The 25,125-nt window shown below is 53.4% G+C and overlaps 1 pseudogene; it reads right to left on the bottom strand.

Moving 5' to 3' along the window:
- Nucleotides 1–384: 384 nt before the first annotated feature.
- LOC119975827 lies at nt 385–22,977 on the bottom strand (annotated as a pseudogene).
- Between the last annotated feature and the right edge of the window lie 2,148 nt (nt 22,978–25,125).

The following is a 25,125-nucleotide window of genomic DNA, read 5'->3' as shown; positions in this document are numbered from 1 at the left end:
GCCGGGTCCAAATCCTGGAGCTCCCTCCCTAACAGCACGGTGGGTGTACCTACACCTCAGGGACTGCTGCGGCTTCAAGATGGGATTTTCACAGTAACTTCATTTAATTGTGACAATAAAGATTTTTTTTTTTAGTCCAAACTAATGTTTATTTTCCCTCCTTTGTTTCTGATCCAATTCTCTTTCAGTTGTGAAGAAAGGTCCGGCCTGAATTGTCAGATCAGCGAGTGTTTGAGCATTTTTTTGTTTTTTTTTATTCCTGCCAGTACCAGGTATCCAGCAGCAGGTGGCGATACTGCGCTGTAAAACTTTACTGATCTTTGTACAGCTCAACATCACCATCGTGTGGCTGCAATTGGCACTACAATGAACGGCAAGCAAAAGTTCAGGATATTAAATTTGGTTTTATTTTAATTCTCTGACATTTCTATTTGTGTTGTTCTTATTTACAGTCTGATTGAGATTTTACAATTTGGAAATTAAATGACTCATTTACTACAACCTGTTGTCAAGAGTGATTTCTGATCCCCGACCCCTGACCTTGTGATGTCAGTGATGATGTCACCACTCCGAGGCCCCGCCCCTTTCCCGATCAGGATCAGAACCGGAGCAGATTCTCAGAAACTGGTTTACATCCCAAGTACAGAAGAAAGGATAAAGTTTCTCAGTGAATTTATTCCCAGTGAAGGTGTGGAGATGGGACTTGGTGTCCACGTTGTAAAATGAAACTGTCCCAGACTCATAACTGAGATAAACTCCCACCTTCCCGGGGATCTGACCGACAGGGAGACGGGATGGAGGAGAGGAGTTTATATCAAACTGATCATCAACCGCCCAATGGTCCAGAATCCAGTCTCTGGGCTCAGACTGAACGCTCCCTTCCTCTCCACAGACTCTGCGGCTACTCCCAGACTCCAGCGCCGATTCCCCGTCACCTCCACCTCCCAGTAATGTCTCCCCGATGTGAATCCCTCTGATCCCAGCGCACAGTGATAGTGTGTAAACCTCTTCCTGGTGTCAGGGAGACTCCTCTGGGTCCCGGTCCGTCTCAAACTCTTCAGATCCTCAGACACCTCGAGCCAGGGATTCGCTGTTTCCATATCCAGGGTCACAGAGACTGGGAGAGAAAACAGAAAATTAGAGACTCACTGGGGATCCGGGGGGAGATTCACTGGGAATCGGGGGGAGACTCACTGGGGATCGGGGGAGACTCACTGGGGATCGGGGGGGAGACTCGCTGGGGATCGGGGGAGACTCACTGGGGATCGGGGGAGACTCACTGGGGATCGGGGGAGACTCACTGGGGATCCGGGGGGAGATTCACTGGGAATCGGGGGGAGACTCACTGGGGATCGGGGGGAGACTCACTGGGGATCGGGGGGAGATTCACTGGGAATCGGGGGGAGACTCACTGGGGATCGGGGGGAGACTCACTGGGGATCAGGGGGGAGATTCACTGGGAATCGGGGGGAGACTCGCTGGGGATCGGGGGAGACTCACTGGGGATCGGGGGAGACTCACTGGGGATCCGGGGGGAGATTCACTGGGAATCGGGGGGAGACTCGCTGGGGATCGGGGGAGACTCACTGGGGATCGGGGGAGACTCACTGGGGATCGGGGGAGACTCACTGGGGATCTGGGGGAGACTCACTGGGGATCAGGGGGAGACTCACTGGGGATCCAGGGGGAGACTCGCTGGGGATCGGGGGAGACTCACTGGGGATCGGGGGAGACTCACTGGGGATCCGGGGGGAGATCACTGGATCGGGGGAGACTCACTGGGGATCGGGGGAGACTCACTGGGGATCGGGGGAGACTCACTGGGGATCGGGGGAGACTCACTGGGGATCGGGGGAGACTCACTGGGGATCCGGGGGGAGACTCACTGGGGATCAGGGGAAGATTTCACCATTTTTGATTTGATTTCCTGTTCCTCAACATCAAAATAAGCCGACCTGATGTGTGTGTGTGAGACTGTTGGTGTGTGTGTAACTGTGTGTGTTTGTGTGTGTGTGTGTGTGTGAGAGAGAGAGATCATCAAAATAAACTAATCTCTTCTCAAATTTAGAAGATCTTAACACCGAGATATTTCCGTTCTGCTCCGTGGAAACAAATATGGCGGGTTCTCCGCTTCACGACACCGGAAGTGCGATCGGGCGGAGAATCGGGCGTAATGCACAAATCGAGGTTTGTGCCCGGCACTGATTCCGACGCCAGGCTCCAGTCCCTCCCTGGCGGTGAAATCAAAGTTTGTGCCCTGCAGCCGGCCCATGTAAAACCCTCATTTACATAGATTTAAATCTAATCAGCGGATTGGACACAGTATGCTCCGCCCTTCCACGATGCTCCGCCCTCTCAGGCAGAAGTCACGCGGGTGTGAATTAGTGCAAATATTTCCAAACGGGGACTGGGCTCCATGGCTGCTGAGGGGCAGAGAGAGGGTAATAAACTCTCAAAAAGCCTCAATAACTGTCGGACTTGCTGGGGGGGGGGGGGGGGGGGGCTGCCTGGGCCGGGGGAGTAACGGGGAGCGACTTGGTGACAGGTCTGTGCACTCGGGGTGTCCCCCTCGGGATCGGGGTGGCCTGGCTCAGACCCCCATTGCTGCAGTCTGGGTTTTAAACACACCCCTTTGCTGCTTCTCACAGGCCCCTGGCTGCTCACTCTGCTGACTGCTCACTGTGTCCTGGAAATGTTCACAGAGCCTCTGGTCATTTGGGAGCCCACCCAGGCCGCCCCTCTGGAAAGCCTCAGACCCCGGCTGAGCCATCACCGGGATGGGCGTGGCCAAGCTCAATCAGTCACACACCAGGTGCTGCCACTCCTCAGTTCCCTCATCAGAAGCTCAGCCCCACTGCAGGGGAAGCAGGGGAATAGCAGAGCTCACCCCAAACAAAGGACACATGCACCGTGGCCATTGGCACCCTCCCTGGCACACTGCCCCTCTCAGGGCAGAGGCTTCACCAGTCACACTATCAGCCAGCCCACCCCTCAGGACCACCAGCTGTCTCCAAGCCCTGCCTGCCCACCGCGCCCCTGCTCCCATCCACCCTGCCCCCGGACAGGTTGTAACAACCTGTGTGTCACACCCAGGACCCACATCACACTGCAGCTAAGCTCCCAGCAGACACACACTTCCCTGCCTCACCCCCATCTGTCGGACCTGCCCACACACAAGCCTCTAAGCATGGAGGCGATTGGTGGCACACGGTGACCCTCTCCACCCCACAACCAGGTGCCACCCTGCTGGTGGGATAACACACGGCCCACCCAGTGAGGAGACCCACAGTAAACCCCACTGGAGGAAACAGGACACGGGCCAGAGAGCCTGTCGCTGACACGGGTTTCGTCACCCACCGGTACCCCTGTCGACAGGGATGGTCGGTGAGGATAGAGCCTCCCCACATCACAGGCCCGGTCCCACTCACTGATGGGGACAGGGGTGCAGTGCGGACGGCAACATATCGGGGGAGCGGCTGAGGGGTGGGGGTGGGGTTTGTGGGGACATGTGGAGGGTGGAGCTGAAGTACAACTCAGGGTCACCGTGTAGCCTGTTGGATCGGGATGGGTTTGGGAATACTCATCGTGCTAACATGTCTTCTCTATTCCCCCCCGCGGAGAATGAATTTTGGAGTCCAGCCAGGAATGCTCGCTATCTACCTGGCCACAGCTGCCGTTACGGACACACGGAGGCTGGAGGCACAGGGCCTGCTCAGGGAGGATCCTGCACAAGAGGAGCCTGCCCCAGAAGAGCAGGGCCCAGCCGGTGAGGCTCGAGTGCCGGCCGTCCAACAGGCCGAGGAGGAGGTGTGAAGGAGGCGCCGCATCAGGGCACGTGTTTACCATCGGCGCCTGTCCTTCGAGGAGCTGCCGGACCGCCTGTGCCGCCGAAGACATCGGCTAACCAGTGAGACCAGGTGCCACCTGTGCCAGGCGGTGGTGCAGCTGGCACTGCTGGGGTTTGGAGGAGGTCACCCTCTCCCGGTGGTCGTCATGGTGACGGTCGCCCTGAACCTCTCTGTCTCTGGGACTTTCCAGGGGCCGAGCGGGGACCTGTCTGGGATCTCGCAGACATCGGCTCACAGGTACATCCGCGCGGTGACGGATGCCCTATGCACCCGGGCAGCGGACTATATAACCTTCAGTCTGGACCAGGCACACCAGGATGCCCGGGCAGCAGGATTTCCCTCCATCGCTGGCATGCCCCAGGTCCAGGGGGTGATCGATGGTACGCATGTCCCCCTACAAGTACCGGATCATCAGGGGGGCCCTTCATCAATAGGAAGGGCTTCCACTCCCTGAATGTGCAGTTGGTGTGTGACCACCAGCTGTACATCACACACGTCTGCCCCCGATACCCAGGCAGCGGGCACGACGCTTATATCCTGGCGCACTCGTCGGTTCCCGGCTCCTTTGAGGTGCTCCCTCAGGTGAGGGGTTGGCTCTTTGGCGACAAGGGTTAACCGCTGAGGTCATGGTTAATGACACCTGTCCAGAGGCCCCAGACCGACGCGGAGACCCGTTATAACGAGGCCCATGCAGAAACCTGGAGCGTCATTGAGCGGAGCATCGACATCCTCAAGAAGCCATTCCAATGGCTGGACCGCTCTGGTGGGACTCTCCAATATAGCCCCAGGAGGGTCTCTAACATCCTGCTGGCCTGCTGTGTCCTTCATAACATCAGCCAGCAGAGGGCGACATGCTGGAGGAGGAAGGACGCCCGGGCTGACAGGACAGGCCGCCAACGTGTGCTCCAGGGCCGCCGTACACGGGCAACCTCATCACCTCTCAATTGGGCCAACTAAGGTCACCGGCAGCTCCCCGCCCCTGTCCTTCCTCCCATACCCCCCCCAACTTCATGTGGTGCCCTTTCCTCATAGCCACTGACACCTTCCCCGTCCCTACCTCCCTTCACTCCACCTTCCCCGTCCCTCCTCCTTCATCACCTTCCCCGTCCCCTCCTCCCTTCACTCCACCTTCCCCGGCCCTCCTGCCCTTCATCCACCTTTTCCCATCCCTCCTCCCTTCAACATCCACCTTCCCCGGTCCCTCCTCCCTTCCTCCCCTTCCCCGTCCCTCTCCCTTCACTCCAACCTTCCCCCGTCCCTCCTACCTCACCTCCACCCTCCCCGTCCTCCTCCCTTCACACCCTTCCCCGTCCCTCCTCGCCTTCACTCCACCTTCCCCTCCCTCCTCCTTCCACTCCAATCCACCTCCCCGTCCCTCCTCCCTTCCTCCACCTTCCCCGTCCCTCCTCCTTCCACCACCTTCCCCTTCCCTCCTCCCTTCACTCCACCTTCCCCGTCCCCTCCTCCCTTCACACACCTTCCCCGTCCTCCTCCTTCAATCCACCTTCCCCGTCCCTCCTCCCTTCACTCCACCTTCCCCGTCCCTCCTCCCTTCACTCCACCTTCCCTGTCCCTCCTCCCTTCACTCCATCCCACTACCCCAGCTCCCCCTCCCTCCCTCCGTGGGTCCTACCAGTATCCCCACAGTGAGAATGTGAGTGTGTCTGTGTGTGTGAGAATCTGAGTGCGTAGGCCCGGTGGTTTTGGGGGGAGGGGCCGCCGATTGGTGGGCCCCGATCGCGGGCCAGACCCCATCGGAGGCAGGCCAGGGACGAAGAGTTCCTTGCGCAGAGTTGGCGCTGGGTTGGCAGTATCAGCGGGTCTTGTCCACGGGACGGAGGATGATGACGACTCGCTGGGAGATGAGCTCTGGATCTCCTCATCGTTTGACACAGTCTGACTCCTGCCTTTAGGATCACATTCCACTGTCCGCCCGGGTCATCCCTGCATGTGTGCCGGCCAATCCATCTCACAGGCCCATATAGCTTGTGGGGAGGGGGTTTGGGGAGATAGTGAGTGGTAACGGCTCACTCACTGGGTAAGCTGACATACACGGCGGCCTCACACTTCTGGCCCCGTTTCCTGCCACCTCTCACTGAGGGTGACCCCAGGTTCAAGTGTCCTGGGGCCCTGCCCCCGCCATACATCCCAGAAGCTCGATCCCTGTCCGGACTACAGCTGCTTCCTGGGATCGGGCAGCCCTCCGACTGCCCGCTCCCTCGGGAGTCCCTGCCTCCACCTGATGTGCTGCAGCCTGTGTGAAGTGAGCAGCAGAAGGTGACCCAGGAGCCTCTTCACTAAAATGCCCCCCGAGGTGATAGTCTCTGCGATGGTGGAGGGTGCAGGTGACAGCAGTGACGAGAAGTCGGTGTCTTCCCCGGACTGGTGCCCCGGGGTGTTCTGGGGATGTGGCTGGGGGTCAGCGACCCCGGACGGCTCAGCCTCGTCTGATGGTGATCCCGCAAGACAAAAGACAAGAGACACGGTGAGATCTTGGGAAGGAGAGGTCTGTGGGAGAGGGGGTCACTCAGTTGCTGTTGGGACATCAGCTTTGCATTGGGCTCTCACTTGGTTACCACATGCCGACCTCTGTTTCTGAGACGGCCCTTTCCTCTGCCTCGCCCGCGAGCTCCATCGCCTTCTGTTCCCCGGGGGTTTGCACTCTCAGGTCTGGGATGCCCCCGCCGGTTTTCTGCCGCTCCCGGTGATTGTGGGTCACCTTGTCCTCGGGAACACATAAAGGACATGGTGAGACGCATGGAGGTGAGTTCTACGGGAGGTCTGTAGCTGGTGGCATGTGTGTGCCAGGCACCAGGCCAAAGTGGACAATACAGGTGTTGGGGTTTGGTGCAGGGTGGGGTGTGAGGGAGATGCAGGCAGGTGGGTTGTGAGGAGTGAGGGACAGGAGTGATGCCAGGGACACAGAGGTGGTGACTCACCCGAGCTGCCCTCAGGAGATCGTTCATCGTTTTTCGGCACTGGGCCCCTGTCCTCCTGGTGAGGTTGGCAGCACTGACCATCTCTGCCACCTCCTCCCAGGCCCTGTTGATGATGGTGTGCTTGGGTCTCCTGCCCACCCTGGGGAAGAGGGTGTCCTGCCTCTGCTCCACCACGTCCAGCATGCGATTGGCCACTGACTCAGAAAGTCTGGGGGCAGGTCTCCGTGGAGCCACCTTCTTGGCTGGAATGGGAGTGTTTGGGGAGCGGAGCGTTTATAAACAGCTCCAGCTTGTCAGGCTCTCCAGCGCTAATTCAGGCCCCAGCGAATCAGACACCAGCGGGAATGGGAATTGCTCTGATTCCCGTGGGAAGAGCACTGGCTCATTTGCATGTCCTGACTCGCTTCCCGAATAGCGCCCCCAAGGGAACGGGAAGAGCCGCAATTCAGTCCCCACGGCAACACTCAGGGCGCGATCCAATGGCCACGCTGCGCCCGAAAAGCAGCTCGCCGCGGCTCAGCGTGGACGATAAAAGCCAGGAGACCCCGCTCTCGGGATCTACCCGGCTCACAACGTCCCGTGACATCTAACGTGATCTCTCGAGACGTTGTGATGTGAATCCTGCCCATTGTGGGCGGGGTCACTTTGCAGAAATTGACATATTAAAGCGAGGCAGCTGGTCTCACTTTAATATGCAGATTCCTCAGTTTCCCGAGGTGTGGGATCAATCTCCCTTCCCCTCGGAGACCTCGGGCGGGCGCCGTTCGGTACTGATTCCCACAAACAGGTACCAGGCAGAACGGCATCGTGGGGGTCTCCCAGGGGATCAGAGGCTCCCAGGGGCAAGCCCACTGGGCAGGGTACCTGTCACGATATGCAGACATGTAGATAATGATATACAGACTGAAGGATCTCAATAAGAATATAATGCGGGAACACTACCCCATCCCGAAGCGGGAGGAACTCACCAGTCAGATGGCACACGCACGTTCTTTCACCAAGTTAGATGCGTCACATGGATTTTGGCAAATCCAGCTGGATGAGTCCAGCAGGAGGCTCTGCACCTTCAACACACCGTTTGGCAGACACTGCTATAACCGCATGCCGTTCGGCATTGTCTCGGCATCAGAGATCTTCCATCGCATCATGGAGCAGATGGTGGAGGGTATTGAAGGGGTTCGTGTGTACGTGGACGACATCATCATATGGTCCACGACCCCTGAAGAGTATGTTTCCCGTCTCCAGCAGGTATTCCGCCGTGTCCATGCCAATGGCCTGAAGCTGAACAGGTCCAAATGTTGCTTTGACATGTCGACACTCAAGTTCCGAGGTGACCAGATCTCTCAGCAGGGCGTGCGCCCGGACACAGACAAGGTCAAGGCCATCAAAGCCATGAAGGTCCCTGAAGACAAGAAGGCGGTGTTGCGCTTCCTGGGCATGGTCAATTTTCTGGGCAAGTTCATCCCAAACATGGCCTCACACACCATGGCCCTACGAAACCTGGTGAAAAAGTCCACTGCCTTTGAGTGGAAGGCAGCCCATCAGGCAGAGTGGTTGGAGCTGAAAGCCAAGCTCACCACTGCACCCGTCTTGCCATTTTCTGACCCAGACAGGGAGACGAAGATCTCGACAGATGCGAGCCAGGATGGCATCGGTACGGTGCTGCTTCAACGCGATGACCCTTCATCCTGGGCACCGGTAGCCTGTGCATCGAGGGCCATGACGCCCACCAAAACAAGGTATGTGCAAATAGAGAAGGAATGCCTGGGTCTTCTCACTGGCAATCTCAAGTTTCACGACTATGTCTACGGCCTGCAGTCATTCACTGTCGAGATGGATCATAGGCCTCTGGTCCACATTATCCACAAGGACCCGAACGACATGACGCCTCAGTTGCAGCGCATCCTCCTTAAACTCAGAAGGTACGACTTTGACTTAGTGTACACGCCTGGCAAGGAGCTCATCATTGCCGATACATTGTCCCCCTCCCTCACATTGCCTAGTGAACCGCTGGAAATCATCCGGCAGATTGAATCACAGGTGCAGCTTTGTGCTAGCACCCTCCCGGCGTCTGATGAGAAGGTGGTTCGTATCCGCGAGGAGACAGCCAAAGACCCCCTCTTGGAGCGTGTCATGCACCACCTCGCCAATGGCTGGCAGAAAGGGCAGTGTCCTCAATTTTACAATGTAAAGGATGACCTGACGGTGAGAGATGGTATCCTCCTCAAGCTGGACCAGATTGTCATTCCACTCAGTCTCCAGAGCTTGGTGCTCTGCCAAATCCATGAGGGACACCTGGGTGTCGAGAAGTGCAGATGCAGAGCCAGACAGGCTGTCTACTGGCCCGGTATTAGCCAGGACATCTCGAACATGGTCCTCAACTGTGCGACCTGTCAACACTTCCAGCCAGCACAGAGCAAGGAGACGCTCCAGCAGCATGAAATCTAGACCTCCCTGTGGTCCAAGGTTGGCATCGACCTCTTTTGTACGAATGGTCGTGTCTACATTTTGATTATTGACTATTTCTTGAACTAACCTGAAGTCGTGAAGCTCTCAGACCTCACATCTCGGACCATCATCAAGGCCTGTAAGGAGACGTTTTCCAGGCATGGTATCCCACACTGTCAGGAGTGACAATGGCCCGTGCTCCAGCAGCCACGAGTGGTCTATGTTGCCAAGTCATACCATTTCAAACATGTAACTTCCAGCCCACACTATCCGCAGTCCAATGGGAAGGTTGAAAATGGGGTGCACATTGTGAAACAGCTCATCTGCAAGGCCGCGGATTCTGCTTCTGACATCTACCTTGCGCTGCTTGCGTACAGGGCATGTCGCCGGCTCAACTCCCAATGAACAGGGACCTGCGGACGACACTTCCAGCCATACACTTGCCCAACCTGGCTCACCTCCCGGTGCTGCAGAAGGTGCAGCAGCTCCGAAACCAGCAAAAGCAGGGCTATGATGCTCATGCCACTGATTTACCCGTGTTATCCCCGGCAGACACTGTCAGGATCAAGATACCGGATGGTGGCTGGTCAGCTCCAGCTGTCGTTATTCGACAGGCAGCGCCCCGCTCGTATGTTGTACGTATGGCTGATGGTTCTGTTGTGAGATGAAACAGACGGGCACTGTGCAAAGTTGCCTGCCCGCAACCGCTTTCTTCTCCATTTCCGTCTGTTGTTTTGCCACCTCCTGATACCTCGAACTACGAGGCCAGCAGTCAGGCTTCTATCCCGCCTGTCAAGGCTCCGTCGTCCCCACCACCACCTCTCCGGTGGTCGACAAGGATCAGACGCAAGCCCCAGAGACGGGACTTATGAACATTTGTTTTGTTTGCTAAATTCTGTTTTCTCACATTAGACAGCTGTCTTCACATGTAAATACGTTCACATATACCACCGCTTGTAAAGATGTTAATATATGCCACCACATAACATAAAAAAAGGGGAGATGTCGCGATATGCAGTATGCAGATAATGATATACAGACAGGCAGCTAATGAACACAGAGAACAGGACATGACCAATGAGCAGGCAGGACACTGAGGGGTGGTATCTCACTGTAAAAGGCACGAGGCACTCACACTCCACCTCTTTCCACTGATGAACATCTACAGAGTGAGTCAGGGTGTATGTACAGTATCACACCTCCAGCACGTGGCTAAGAGCTAGTCTGGTTCAGTCAGACAGAGTAACCACATTTAGGTTGGCAGAGAGTCGAACTCATAGAGAACTGTGCTAACTGTGCGACTGGTTCAATAAATCAGATTGAACTCACTTCAGGGTCTGGAGTATCTTTTGGGGAAAGCTGCATCCAGTTGCAGCCTGTGTTATCCCAGAGTACATAACACATCAGTACCCTGACACTGCTGGTGCCACCCAGGCACCCTACCACTACCAGCCTGGCATTGCCAAGGTGCCCAGGTGGCACGGCCAACCTGATTCTCCACAGACAAACCTCTACCTTAATCCTCTCCCTGGATGTATAAAAGATATTCATCCAGAGTGAGTGCAACGTTTCCTCAAGACAATTGAGAAAATGGGCTTTGCTGACACTTTCAGGAAATGGATTGCAATCCAGGGCTTGTTCCCCAGGTCCACAGTGAAGACCAGCTGACTCCATCCCCCTCACCACTCCTCCTCCCTCAACAGGCAGACAAAGCCTCATTCCCAGGCTTCCTGTCCTAACCTTGGCCATGGACATGAGTCTGGTCCACAAGGTGGAGATGTATCAGGAGGATGAGGATTGTAGAGGAGGAAAGGTTCAGCTGGGAATGGCGGAGTTTCCACTTGCTGAAGTTTGTAAAGTATCGATGGGTTCTGGAGACAGAGCTCCATCTGAGAGTTCCTGTATTGGTGATGTTTAGGGAGCTGACAGTTTCAGCTGGCCAAGCTGAGAATGATTTTTAGAAAGTGGATGAGTTGCATGAATCAGACTTTAATTCCAATCAGGACCATTTTTATCCTCATTTCTTTATAACAAAGCCCTTAAACATTCTCTCTGCCGACGGATTCTCCGTTGCGCCGGCAGCGCTCCCACGCCCGCGGGTTTCCCGGCGGTGTGGGGTGGCCACAATGGGCAATCCCATTGGCAGGTGGCAGAGACGGAGAATCCCGCTGCCGGTGAGGGCCGCCGCCCAGGAAAAGGGAGCTGGTGGGCCGGAGAATCCCGCCCGGTGTCTGTGATATTTATATGGATAATGATTCAAATATAAGATATAAATCAGGACAGAGGGACTTCCGGTGGCGACCATGGAGGAGTAGGTCGCACATTTGACAGCTCCCGCCTGTGACGGACGTTTGGAACTTTTCCCCCGTTTTTTTCTGGATTTTATTGGATAAATCAGTGAAGAGTGAGACAGTGAGGAGAAATCCCCCTCCGGTGTACGGAGAATTGGACCAGAAGTGGCCGTGTGAGAAGACAAAGTCCTATAAGGAAGACGCGAGCAGAGCCGGCAACGCAGGAAAACATGGCGGAGAAGCCGGGCCGCAGGGAGACGGCACAGTGGTCAACGGAGCAGCTAGTGGAGTTTTTTGAAGATTGCTTCACCAAGCTGAAGGAGGACACGCTGGACCCGATTAAAGCTCCGATTGATCAAGTCGTGCAGAATCAAGACCCACGGGACAGCGATCCAGGAGGTGGAGAAAAAGGTGTCCGAGCACGAGGAATACATAACCGTGCTGGAGACCAAGGTGGGGATGATGAACGCCCGCCAGAGAAGAATGCAGGAGAAGCTGGAGGACCTGGAGAACAGGTCCAGGAGGCAGAATCATAGAATTGTCGGCCTCCCTGAAGGCAGTGAGGGGTCGGATGCGAGGGCTTATGGGACATGTTGGAGATGTTGATGGGGGCTGAGGCGTTCCCTCGGCCCCTGGAAGTGGACAGAGCGCACAGAGCCCTCGCGAAGAAGCCCCGAGCGAACGAGCCGCCAAGGGCGATGGTGGTACGCTTTCACCGATTCCTGGACAAGGAACACGTTCTGCGGTGGGCCAAGAAGGAACGGAGCAGCAAGTGGGAGAATTGTGAGCTGCGCGTTTATCAGGACCTGGGCGCGGATTTGGCCAAGAGGCGAGCTGGATTCAATCGGGCAAAAACGGCCGTCTTTAAGAAGGGGGTGAAGTTTGGGATGCTGTACCCAGCCCGTCTGTGGGTCACACACGAGGATCGGGACTTCTACTTTGAAACACCAGACAAAGTATGGACTTTTATTAAAGAAAAGAGGCTGGAGGTAATTAAAAAACACTGAAGCCTTGGAGATTACTGTGGTGGCGATTTGTTGTGCTGGGCTGTATCAGTATCAGTAGTGCTGTGTGTAATAAGGGGCTGTTTGGATGGCTAAAGGTAACTTTGTCTTGCAGGGAGCTGGTTAGGGGGGGGGGGGGTGTTCGTTGGGGTTGGTTCTGTTTTTTGGGTGTTTTTTTTTCTAAAGTGGCTGTTTCTTCACTGTTTTTTCTGATGTTTGTTTCCTGGCGAATGTGATGCTTTTAATATGTTTGTCCAAGTGGGGGGAGAGGGGAGAGAACAATGGGGAGACAGACTGCTTGGTGCCAGGGGCGGGCGCTATCAAGTCAGCATGGGTCAGCTGACACTCTGAAGCACAGTGGGGGGTGAGCAGGTGTTAAGCTGGAGCTGGACTTGGGGGGTTGGGTTGCTAGTGTTGTTGCGAGGGGGGAGAGGTGGGTGGAGCTGCTTTGCTGACTGGGGAGAAACTGTTACTAAGGGTCAAATGGGAGGTTGGGAAAGGCGAATGCGGGGGGGGGGGGCTCGAGGAAGCGGAGGGCGCGAGCTGGAGGCTAGCCTAAAAAGAGTGATGGCTAGTCGGCAGGGGGAGGGGCGGTAAGCCCCCCCGACCAGGCTGACTACATGGAATGTCAGAGGGATGAATGGGCCGGTCAAGAGAGCTCGCGGTGTTTGAGGGGGCTGAAAGCTGACATGGCAATGCTACAAGAGACACACCTAAAGGTTACAGACTAGATGATTTAGGTTGTGTGGAGACTTAGGCGGAGAGATGGCAGATGGAGTTTAATCCGGACAAATGTGAGGTAATGCATTTTGGAAGGTCTAATGCAGGTAGGGAATATCCAGTGAATGGTAGAACCCTCAAGACTATTGAAAGTCAGAGAGATCTAGGTGTACAGGCCCACAGGTCACTGAAAGAGGCAACACAGGTGGAGAAGGTAGTCAAGAAGGCATACGGCATGTTTGCCTTCATTGGCCGTGGGCATTGAGCATAAAAATTGGCAAGTCATGTTGCAGCTGTATAGAACCTTAGTTAGGCCACACTTGGAGTATCGTGTCAATTCTGGTCGCCGCACTACCAGAAGGATGTGGAGGCTTTAGAGAGGGTGAAGAAGAGATTTACCAGGATGTTGCCTGGTATGGAGGGCATTAGCTATGAGGAGAGGTTGAATAAACTCGGTTTGTTCTCACTGGAACGACAGAGTTTGAGTGGTGACCTGATAGAGGTCTACAAAATCATGAGGGGCATAGACAGAGTGGATCGTCAGAGGCTTTTCCCCAGGGTAGAGGGGTTAATTACTGGGGGACATAGGTTTAATGTGCGAGGGGGCAAGGTTTAGAGGAGATGTATGAGGTACATGTTTTACACAGAGGGTAATGGGTGCCTGGAACTCGCTGCCGGGGGAGGTGGTGGAAGCAGGGACGATAGTGACATTTAAGGGGCATCTTGACAAATACATGAATCGGATGGGAATAGAGGGATACGGACCCAGGAAGTGTAGAAGATTTTAGTTTAGACGGGCAGCATGGTCGGCGCAGGCTTGGAGGGCCGAAGGGCCTGTTCCTGTGCTGTACTTTTCTTTGTTCTTTGTTCAGACAAGATTGAGAAATGGGTGGGTTAGCCAAGCATAGGGGCTGCTTTAGCACAGGGCTAAAGAGTTGGCTTTTAAAGCAGACGAAAGCAGGCCAGCAGCACGGTTCAATTCCCGTACCACCTTCCCCGAACAGGCGCCGGAATGTGGCAACCAGGGGCTATTCACAGTAACTTCTGGGCAGCAGGGTAGCATGGTGGTTAGCATAAATGCTTCACAGCTCCAGGGTCCCAGGTTCGATTCCCGGCTGGGTCACTGTCTGTGCGGAGTCTGCACGTCCTCCCCGTGTCTGCGTGGGTTTCCTCCGGGTGCTCCGGTTTCCTCCCACAGTCCAAAGATGTGCGGGTTAGGTGGATTGGCCATGCTAAATTGCCCGTAGTGTCCTAAAAAGTAGGGTTAAGGGGGGGGTTGTTGGGTTACGGGTATAGGGTGGATACGTGGGTTTGAGTAGGGTGATCATGGCTCGGCACAACATTGAGGGCCGAAGGGCCTGTTCTGTGCTGTACTGTTCTATGTTCTCTGTTCATTTGAAGCTTACTTGTGACAATAAGCGATTTTCATTCATTTCATTTCCACTCAGGGCTGGCAGCGCCGGCCCTAGGGTTGCTGGCGCCCCGGGCAAGCTGAACTTCGGCGCCCTTCGGGGGGGGGGGGGCGGCGGGTCGGAGGCGGGGTGGGCGGGCCCGAGGCGAGGGGGGCGGGCCCGAGGCGCGGGGGCGGGGCCGAGGGGGGGGGGGCGGAGGGGGCCGCCCTGGGGGAGGGCGGCCACCGCGCATGCGCATTTGGCACCGGCCCAACTGCGCATGCGCGGGATCCGAGTCTGGCGCCCCCTAGCACATGGCGCCCCGGGCGACTGCCCGAGTTGCCGGTGCCTTGGGCCGGCCCTGAGGGCTGGACTCAAAGACCAGGAGGGTAGCGATCTTGATCAACAAACGATTGGCATTCGAGGCTGGGAGAATCGTGTCAGACAAGGGGGGGTAGGTACATAATGGTGAGTAGGAAGCTGGAGGGGGTGTGGGTGGTACTTGTGAACATATATGCTCCGAATTGGGATGATGTGGAATTGATGAGGTGGGTGTTTTGTAAGATCCAAGACTTAGAGTCACATAACTTGATCATGGGAGGAGACTTTAACACAGTCATTGATCCGGAATTGGAGCGGTCAAAATCCAGGACAGGGAGGAGGCCGGCAAAGGAATTGAAGGGGTTTATGGAGCAGATGGTGGGAGTAGACCCATGGAGGTTTGCACGGCCAAGGGCGAAGGAGTTTTCCTTTTTCTCACATGTCCACAAGGTATGCTCTCGCATCGACTTTTTTGTTCAGGGCAGGGCACTAATACCGGAGGTGGTGGATACTGAGTACTCGGCAATCGCAATGTCGGATCATGTCCCGCACTGGGTGGATCTTTTAAAAAATAAATTTAGAGTACCCAATTCATTTTTTCCAATTAAGGGCAATTTTGCGTGTTCCATCCACCTACCCTGCACATCTTTGAGTTATGGGGGCGAAACCCACGCAAACACGGGGAGAATGTGCAAACGCTACACAGACAGTGACCTAGAGCTGGGTTCGAACCTGGGACCTCGGCGCCGTGAGACTGCAGTGCTACCACTGCGCCACCGTGCTGCCCTCATTGGGTGGATCTACAGATTAGTGTGGAGAGAGGGCAATGCCCACTGTGGAGACTGGATGTGGGGTTGCTAGCGGATGAAGCGATCTGTGGGCGGGTTAACAAGTCCATCCAGAACTACCTGGACACAAATGATACAGGGGAGGTCTCTGCAGCCACGGTTTGGGAAGCTTTGAAGGCAGTGGTCAGAGGGGAATTAATCTCGATACGGGCCCACAGAGAAAAGGGGGACCAGGCTGAGAAGGACAGGTTAGTGGAGGAGATACTCCAGGTGGACAGGAGATACTCGGAGGCCCCGGACACGGGGCTACTGAGGGAGCGGCGGAGGTTACAGGCGGAGTTTGGGCTGTTGACCACAGGGAAAGCGGTGGAACAGTTGAGGAAGGCAAGGGGGCGATTTATGAGTACGAGGAAAAGGCAAGCAGAATGTCAACACACCAGCTCAGGAAAAGGGAGGCGGCCAGGGAGATAGGGTAAAGTAAAGAGTAGAGGCGGGAATACTGTCCTGGACCTAGCAGGGGTAAGCGAGGTGTTAAAGGACTTCGAGAGTAAATTATATGAGTCAGGCCCACTGGCTGGGGTGGAGGGGATGAGGTAGTTTTTTGATCAGTTGAGGTTTCCGAGATGAGGATCTGATGGAAGGGCTGGGAGCCCCAATTGAGATTGAGGAATAATCAAGGGGCTGGAGGGCATGCAGTCGGGCAAGGCCCCGGGGCCTGATGGCTACTCGGTGGAATTCTATAAGAGGTTTTCGGAGATATTGAGCCCACTGCTGGTGAGGACATTTAATGAAGCAAGAGAGAAGGGAGTCCTCCCCCCAGCAATGTCGCAGGCCACGATTTCTTTGATCCTGAAACGGGAGGAGGATCCGGAGCAATGCGGGTCATACAGGCCAATTTCTCCACTGAATGTGGATGCCAAACTGCTGGCGAAGATACTGGCCACAAGGATAGAGGACTGTGTCCCGGGGGTGATAGGGGAAGACCAGATGGGATTTGTAAAGAGCAGGCAACTCAAGGCCAATGCTCGAAGGCTTCTAAATGTTATTGTGATGCCGTCTGAAGGAGAGGAGGTGGAGGTGGTGGTAGCGAAGGATGTGGAGAAGGCTTTTGATTGGGTGGAGTGGAATTACCTGTGGGAGGCGCTGGGAAGGTTAGGGTTTGGTGAGGGCTTTATTGACTGAGTGCGGTCGCTCTATCAGACACCAGTAGCGAGTGTGCGTATGAACTGGCTGAGATTGGGTATTTTAAACTACACAGAGGGACGAGGCAAGGGTGCCCCCTCTCCCCATTACTGTTTGCTCTGGCCATAGAGCCATTGGCCATGTCGTTGAGAGCCTCTAGGAACTGGAAAGGGCTGGTTCGGGTCGGGTGGAGCACCGGGTCTCGCTTTACACAGATGACCTGCTCATGTATATTTCAGACCCGTTGGAGGGGATGGGGGAAGTAATGCGAATCCTGGGGGAATTTGGCAATTTTTCAGGGTATAAATTGAACATGGGGAAAAGCGAGATGTTCGTGATCCAGGCAAGAGGACCGGAGAAGAGACTGGGAGAGCTGCTGCTTAGAATGGTAGGGAAGAGCTTTCGATATCTGGGAATCCTGGTGGCCCGGGAATGGGACGCACTGCACAAGTTAAACCTATCCCGGTTGGTAGAACAAACGGAAGGGGACTTTAAGAGATGGGACATGCTCCCGCTATCACTGGCGGGGAGGGTACAGACCGTGAAAATGACGGTGCTCCCCAGATTTCTGTTTGTCTTTCAGTGCCTCCCCATCTTCATCCCAAAGGCCTTTTTCAAGCGGGTGAATAAGGTTATTTTGGGCTTTGTGTGGGCGGGTAAAACCCAGCAAGTGAAGAAAGTGTTGCTGGAACGCAGTCGGGGAGAGAGTGGGTTGGCGCTGCCGAGCTTCTGCAATTACTACTGGGCGGCTAATATAGCCATGATTAGGAAGTGGGTAGAGAGGGAGGAGTCGGCATGGGAGTGGATGGAGGCGGTGTCATGTAAAGACACCAGTTTGGGAGCACTGATAACGGCACCTCTTCCGTTCTGGCCGGCCCGATACTCCACAAGTCCGGTGATGGTGGCGGCTCTGAGAATCTGGGGGCAATGGAGGAGATATAAGAGAGTGGAGGGAGCATCGGTTTGGACCCCGATTTATAATAATCATCGGTTTGTTCCGGGTAGGCTGGATGGTGGGTTCCGGAGATGGCAAAGGGCAGGAATTAGAAGGATGAGGAATCTATTTATAGACGGGAGCTTTCCCAGCTTGAAAGCCTTGGAGGATAAATTTGAATTGCCAGCAGGGAATGGGTTTAGGTATTTGCAGGTGTGAGACTTCCTGAGAAAACAGGTGCCGGCCTTTCCGCTGCTGCCGCCATGGGGGATACAGGATAGAGTAGTTTCCAGTACCTGGGTGGGAGAGGGGAAGGTATCGGATATTTACCAGGAGCTTTCGGAGGCGGAGGAAACTCCGGTGGAGGAGCTTAAGGGCAAGTGGGAGGACGAGCTAGGAGGAGAGATAGAGGCGAGTCTATGGGTGGATGCCCTAAGCAGGGTTAATACCTCCTCATCATGTGCCAGGCTCAGCCTGACACAGTTCAAGGTAGCCCACCGGGCACACATGACAGTGGCTAGGATGAGTACGTTTTTCGGGGTAGAGGATAGGTGTGCGAGGTACGCGGGAAGCCCAGCAAATCATGTCCACATGTTTTGGGCATGCCCGAAGCTTAGAGGGTTTTGGCAGGGTTTCGCTAAGGCAATGTCCACGGTACTAAAAACATGGGTGGTGCCGAGCCCGGAGGTAGCGATCTTTGGAGTGTCGGAAGAGACAGTAGTTCAGGGGGCGAAGAGGCCGACGTCTTGGCCTTTGCCTCCCTGGTAGCCCGGAGATGGATTTTGTTAATGTGGAGGGACTCGAAGCTCCCGAGTGTAGAGACCTGGGTTAGTGACATGGCTGGGTTTCTCAGTCTCGAGAAAATAAAGCTCGCCTTTAGAGGGTCAATGGTCAGGTTCACCCGGAGGTGGCAGCCGTTCGTCGACTTTCTCGGGGAAAATTAAAATGTCAGCAGATGCAGAATTCCAAGCGGGAGGCGGGGGAGAGGGACGGATTGTTGTTTTATGGTTGGGGTGTGTGAAGATTGGGATGGGGGGTAAATGTTTATTATACCATGTTGATGTCATTGTTAATGTTATTATTATAAAAATTTTCAAATACATTAAATATTTTTTTAAAAAATCAGGACAGAGGAACTTATCTGAGTTTTACCAGGGTTAATGACATCCAGCATTTCTCTCCACACTGGGAACGGTAAAGGGCTGTTGAATTTTCCGATGGACAGGACACCATCTGCGAGTGACAGCATTTTACCCTCATCGCTAATCCTGTAAATATTAAAGAGTTGATTGTAAATTGACCATAAACACTTTGCTGAGTAATTTTACCAACTTGCCCTGAGTTTCAGTAAAGTTCATGTCCTACCTCCTCTTCCGAGATGCTTCCTCCTGAAATAAACAAAACACAAATCTGAGTTGACAGAGACGGACTGTCTATATCCAGAAAGCAGAAATGACCCTCACATTGTTACAAGCTGCTGAGAATTGTCAATTCCCATTGCTGCAGACATGGAATAGAAAGAGGATGTTCCACAAAGGATATTGAAGCACAGGAGAAAGTATCAAAAAGATTGACAGCAACTGAGAGGCTTCAACTAACAGCAAAGATTGATCAACTTTACTGTAGAAAAGAGAAGAGCTGATAGAGATCTTTCAAATGATGAAAGGGGTCGGATTTGATAGATTCAGTGAAGATGTTTCCACTTGTAGAGAATCCAGAAATCGGGATAGAAACATAATATAGTTACAAATAAATCCAATGGGGAGTTCAGGAGAAACTTCTTTCCCGAGAGAGTGATGAGAATGTGGAACTGACTATCACACGGGGTGGAATTTACTCCAGTCTGTCACAGCAGTGAGCATGGTGTCCGGACATAGGGGGCAGGATTCTCCGACCCTGCGGCTATCTCTGCAGGATCCACCTGGTCTTACGACCAGAAAGTCGGCGCCACCCCCGCACTGATCCTCTGCCCGGTGGGGGGGGGGGCTCACAGCCGCACAGGGTGAAGCCCCCAGCTTTCTCAAGCCCCCCACCCCTCCCCTCCCCCCCCCCCTCCCCGACTGTGAAGGGGCAAGATCCAAGGGTCTGGCACTGCAGTCAAGAAGGAGGGTCAAGAACGGTCAACCTGGCTCCCGGGCCTACAATTCACACCAGAAGGAGCAGCCGGGTGGGGAATTGGAATTTATCAGGGATTGGGGCTGAGGTTTTTAAAATAACTTCAGGGTAACAACCAAATCCTGGGGGGATTTGGGTTTGAAATAAGGAAAGTTTGGGCTGAAATGTGGGGTTTTGTCTGTGGATTTTCAGGAGAGGCTTTTTAATAAGTTGTGGTGATTTGTGTGTTTATGTGGAAGCCGAGGTTAAATTGTGGAGGGATTTAAATCAGAAAAACCAATTAAATGTTGTGTAATGTTATTTACATTAGTTTAGAGCTCTTTGTATTCCGTGTTGGGAGTGTTTTTCTGAAAAACAAGTTTGTGGTTGAGTCTGTGTATTTAATATTTCTATAAAATAATCTTTATTGTCACAAGTAGGCTGACATTAACACTGCAATGAAGTTACTGAGAAAAGCCGCTCGGCGCCACATTCCGGCGCCTGTTCGGGTACACAGAGGGAGAATTCAGAATGTCCAATTCACCAACAGCACGTCTTTCAGGACTTGTGGGAGGAAACCGGAGCACCCGGAGGAAACCCACGCAGACACGGGGAGAACGTGCAGACTCTGCACAGTTACCCAAGCCGGGAATCGAACCTGGGACCCTGGCGCTGTGAAGCAACAGTACTAACCACTGTGCTAACCACTGTGCCACCCTATGTTTTTTCTAAAATCCTCAAGTCAAGACTATCTGTCAGAGGAAACGGGAGCATGAACCTCTTACAGTCCCTCAATCAGGTACACAGTGCAACTGAACAAGGACATTCCCGCTACATCCTCATTCCCACCATCTCTCCCCCCCACCCCCTCCCAGAATCCCACCAGTAATCCCAACAGGGTTTGATTTTCAGGCTTCCCGTATTGTGAGACCCCTGCTCATTGCTGGGGGAATACCAGTGACAGCAGGATGAGAACATTAATTGCCCTGTTAAGGGGCTGAATTGGTTACAGGAAGGCTGTCCCACAAGACTTACCACACGGACTTAATCTGTGTAGAGATGGAAAGACAACAGAAACTCCACACAGTGTCATTCCCCATTGATGGAACCATCAATTCACCAGACACGTGTTTCCGATATGAATCTAGGCTTTAATCGACTTACTTCAGAGCCAGCCTGTTACCCGTTGATGAACCCTTAGTGAACTCAGGCTGACTCTGGTCAAGGGTATTTATACAGCTGCACTAGGGGGAGGAGTTGTGGGTGGAGCCAAGGGTGGAGCCCAGTACAAGTTCCTGAGTACTCCCAGAGCTACTCCCCCTAGTGGTAGGATAGCGCTACTGCGCTTACAAAGACAGTGTGAATTATCATATATATCTATATATTACATTCACCACACCCATGTCCCCTTCCACTCACCCCACACCCTGACTAAATGTACCCTGGGGGGGAACAGCATTAAATTCCACCCACCCAGGGAAAGCCAGGGATACATTTAAGGAGAAGCTGGATAAACACATGAGGGAGAAAGGAACAGAAGGATATATTGACAGGGAAATGAAGTAGGATGGGAGGAGGCTCGTGTGGATCATGTTGTGACTGTGAACTTTCATTGAACTAAACTGAAATATAATCCCTCACCTTCAGAAATCTCACTCCGTCTTTTTGTTCCAACTGGTTTTCCAACTTTGAGAGTTTCTCCTGAATAGAGTTTAAATTCTCCTGAATTTCACAAAGATTTTCCTCCATTAGTTTTAGAATTTTTTCCTCTTCTTCCCTGAGATCTCGGATGAAACGCTGCTCTTTCTCAGTGAGAATCTGGTGCATTTTAGTGAACTCGGATGTGATGTGGCTCTGCAGACTGACCGACTGTTTCTATAAGAAGAAACATTAAAAATAATATGTTTCTGTCATAAAAACAACAAAATAATGAATTAAATTTGGAAGCTCAGCACAGGGAGACTTTACCCTAATTTGGGAAATCTTCTGTTTCTGCTGCTGCTCCATTTCTAGAACCGTCGATTTCTTCTGTGTGAGAGAATCTAAGGAAGATTTCACCCCATCCTGGGATTGGGAGAGAAAATCAGAAAATAAAAGTGTTAGACCCTGAAAATGTGATCAGATAATCAGGGGATCAAATCTGTTCCCTTTTACCTTGTAGATTTCAACAGCTTCTTTAATCGGGATGAAGCGGTGTTCTCTGTGTTCCTGCGAATCTACTACAAATCACACAGATCAATTTCTTGTCAGTTTCACAAAACAGCTTCAGTTCTTCCTGATGTTCCTCACAGTGAAGTTTACTTTCCTTCTCTTTCCCATTCAGCTTTAATTTTCGAGCTTTCTCAGCCAGATTCGCTAAGGCCCGACTGGCTCTGAGGTTTCTTTCTGGAAACTCCTGTCGACATTCCGGGCAGGAGTTTCTCTCCTTCTTTTCCCAACACTGGGTGATACAGGAGCGGCAGAAGTTGTGATCACACTCCAGTGAAACCGGATCAGTGAAGAAATCAAGACAAATGGGACAAATTAAATCCTCGGACAAACTCTGATCGTGCTGTCTGGAAGCCATGTTCACACTCAGCACTTCCTGATTCAAACCACTTTCAGTTTCAATGTTCGTGCTCTGCTGCTGAACACATTCAGTTCAGTAATTCCCTCATGACGTTCACGGCAATACTCAAGGAATTATTGTTGTTTGCCGCTCTCGGTCCCATTGCTTTGGGTGTTGGAGATAAAACCCGGAGCAGAATTAAGAATAAACCGGGTTAGAGGGAATAATTGAACCCAGGCGATGAGAGTGAAGGTCTGTTGGTGGTGGGGGTGGGTGGAGAGAGGATGGGAGGAGGTGGGGATTTTGTCCTGTCAGTGAATGGCAGCCTGCTGCTCTCCTTCATTAACTTCTGTCCCAAAGCAGCCCCAGGCATGGATGGTCAAACTGTGTTTTACTTTGTGGGAAACACAAACTGAAACATATTGTCCAGCTCCTCCTGACCTGTCCCTTTACGTAAACCCAGCCCGACTCCAACTCAAGTTAGATGCTTGGTATTTATTTGTTATGAATTTTGACTGAAACTCATATCACTGAAAATGAAGATTTTTTCATAAAAATCAGCTTTGGAGAATTACACGGTTGTCTGAATTTTTTCCAAGAATAATATTTGAATTAAAAACGAGTCTGAAATGTCTCTGCTGCTGGCTGACCCCTCCCCCAGCCCTAAGGGCTTTTCATGTTGATGATGGGGGTGTTGGTTGAGTTGATTTGTTGAACAAGCTGCACAGTGAGTATATTGAAGTGGGTGCGGTTTGTACAGAGCCGCTCTCTGCTCTGAGCTGCTGTAATGTGTGTCACAGTGTAGCAGCTGAAAGGCTGCAGCTTTTAACTTTAGACTTGTCCTTTTCCTCGATACTGAACAAGCTGGAGAGCCTCAGCAGCTGTTTCTACACCCAGACCATTGGCCTGTCTCCTTCCGCACTGTCAGCCAATGAAGACTTTACTATTTGACCCATGGCTGGGGTTTCAAATCAGAGTTTTCCTTCTCCAGGGCAGGCTGCCAATCAAAGCTGCCAATGGGGAACGATCTGGTTTTGAGGAGGCAGACACTCACTTTCACATCTCTGCCCAAACAGGGATCAGCGTGTGAAGCTGGGCACAGGCAGTTTGATTCGGACGGACTATTCACACACTGACCAGATGGGACTTTTTGTGAATGACGAGAATCTCAACTCTCTTCAGCATCCTGGTCATTCCTGACCCTTTTTCCCAATCCATCAGGAATTAACTCCGTGCTGCTCTTTGACACATTGGATGGGATTTTGCTCTCTGTGCACAGAGAGCTGAGGCAGGATTCTCCGCCCCCCCCGCAGGGTCGGAGAATCGCCCGGGGTCGCCGTCAATCCCGCCCCCGCCGTGGCCCGAATTCTCCGCCACCCGGGAATCGGCAAGGGCAGGAATCGCGCCACGCCAGTCGGCGGGCCCCCTGCGGCGATTCTCCGGCCCGCGATGGGTCGAAGTCCCGCCTCTGACAAGCCTTTCCTGCCGGCAGGAATCGAAGCACGTCTGGTGCCGGCGGGATTGGGGTCGTGGGTGGGCGCCGGGGTGCTGGGGGGGAGCGGGGCGATCTGGCCCCGGGGGGTGCCCCCACGGTGGCCTGGCCCACCATGGCGGTGGCGGAAGAGACCCCGTCCCCCGTGCATGCGCCGGTATGATGTCAGCAGCCGCAGACGCTCCAGCGCGGACCTCCGCCGCCCCCATCCCCCAGGGATACGGGGAACCCCCTCCCCTGCAAGCACAGGGGCAACCCCGCCCCCCACCAAACCTCACACATAAATACAGAGACATGTAAAAAAGGAGCAGGAGGAGGCCATTCGGCCCTTCGAGCCTGCTCCACCATTCAATATGATTGTGTCTGATCCTCTATCTCAATGCCACATTCCCGCTTTCTCCCCAAACCCCTTGATGCCATTGAAATGTAAACAATTATCTGTCTCTTTCTTGAATATTTGGGTTTATTGTCCCGTGTACTGAGGTATAATGAAACATATTGCTCTGTGTACAGTCCAGACAGATTGTTATATACATGAAAAACATACGATAGATACACAATGTAAATGCATAGACATTGGGTGAAGCATACGAAGTGTAGTACTACTGAGTCGAGACGATGTGTGGAGAGATCAGTTCAGTCCACAGGTGAGTCATTCAGGAGTCTGGTAACAGCGGGGAAGAAACTGATTTTGAATCCGTTAGTGCGTGATCTCAGACTTCTGTTTCTTCCGCCTGATGGAAGAAGAGAGAATAACCTGGGTGGGAGGGGTCTTTGATTATGCTGCCCACTTTCCTGAATTCCCACTCATCGTTGTTTGAGATCTGACCCACTGTGGTCGTGTCTTCAGCAAACCTGTGGATGGAGTTGAAGCCAAATTTTGCCCCACAGTCGTGTGTGCTGAGGGAGTATAGTCGGGTGCTAAGTACGCAGCTTTGCGGGCCCCGGTATTGAGGACTACCAAGGAAGAGGATTTGTTGTTTATTCTCACTGATTGTGGTCTATGGGTCAGGAAGTCGAGGATCCAGTTACAAAGAGAGGAGTCAAGTCCTAAATTTTGGAGCTTAGATATGAGCTTGGCTGGGATTATGGTGTTGAAGGCGGAGCTGTAGTCAATGAATAGGA

This window comes from Scyliorhinus canicula, chromosome 13 (assembly GCF_902713615.1).
Source record: "Scyliorhinus canicula chromosome 13, sScyCan1.1, whole genome shotgun sequence".
NCBI lineage: Eukaryota > Metazoa > Chordata > Chondrichthyes > Carcharhiniformes > Scyliorhinidae > Scyliorhinus > Scyliorhinus canicula.
Note: the sequence above shows the minus strand (reverse complement) of the source record. Positions and strands in the feature narration are given on the sequence as shown.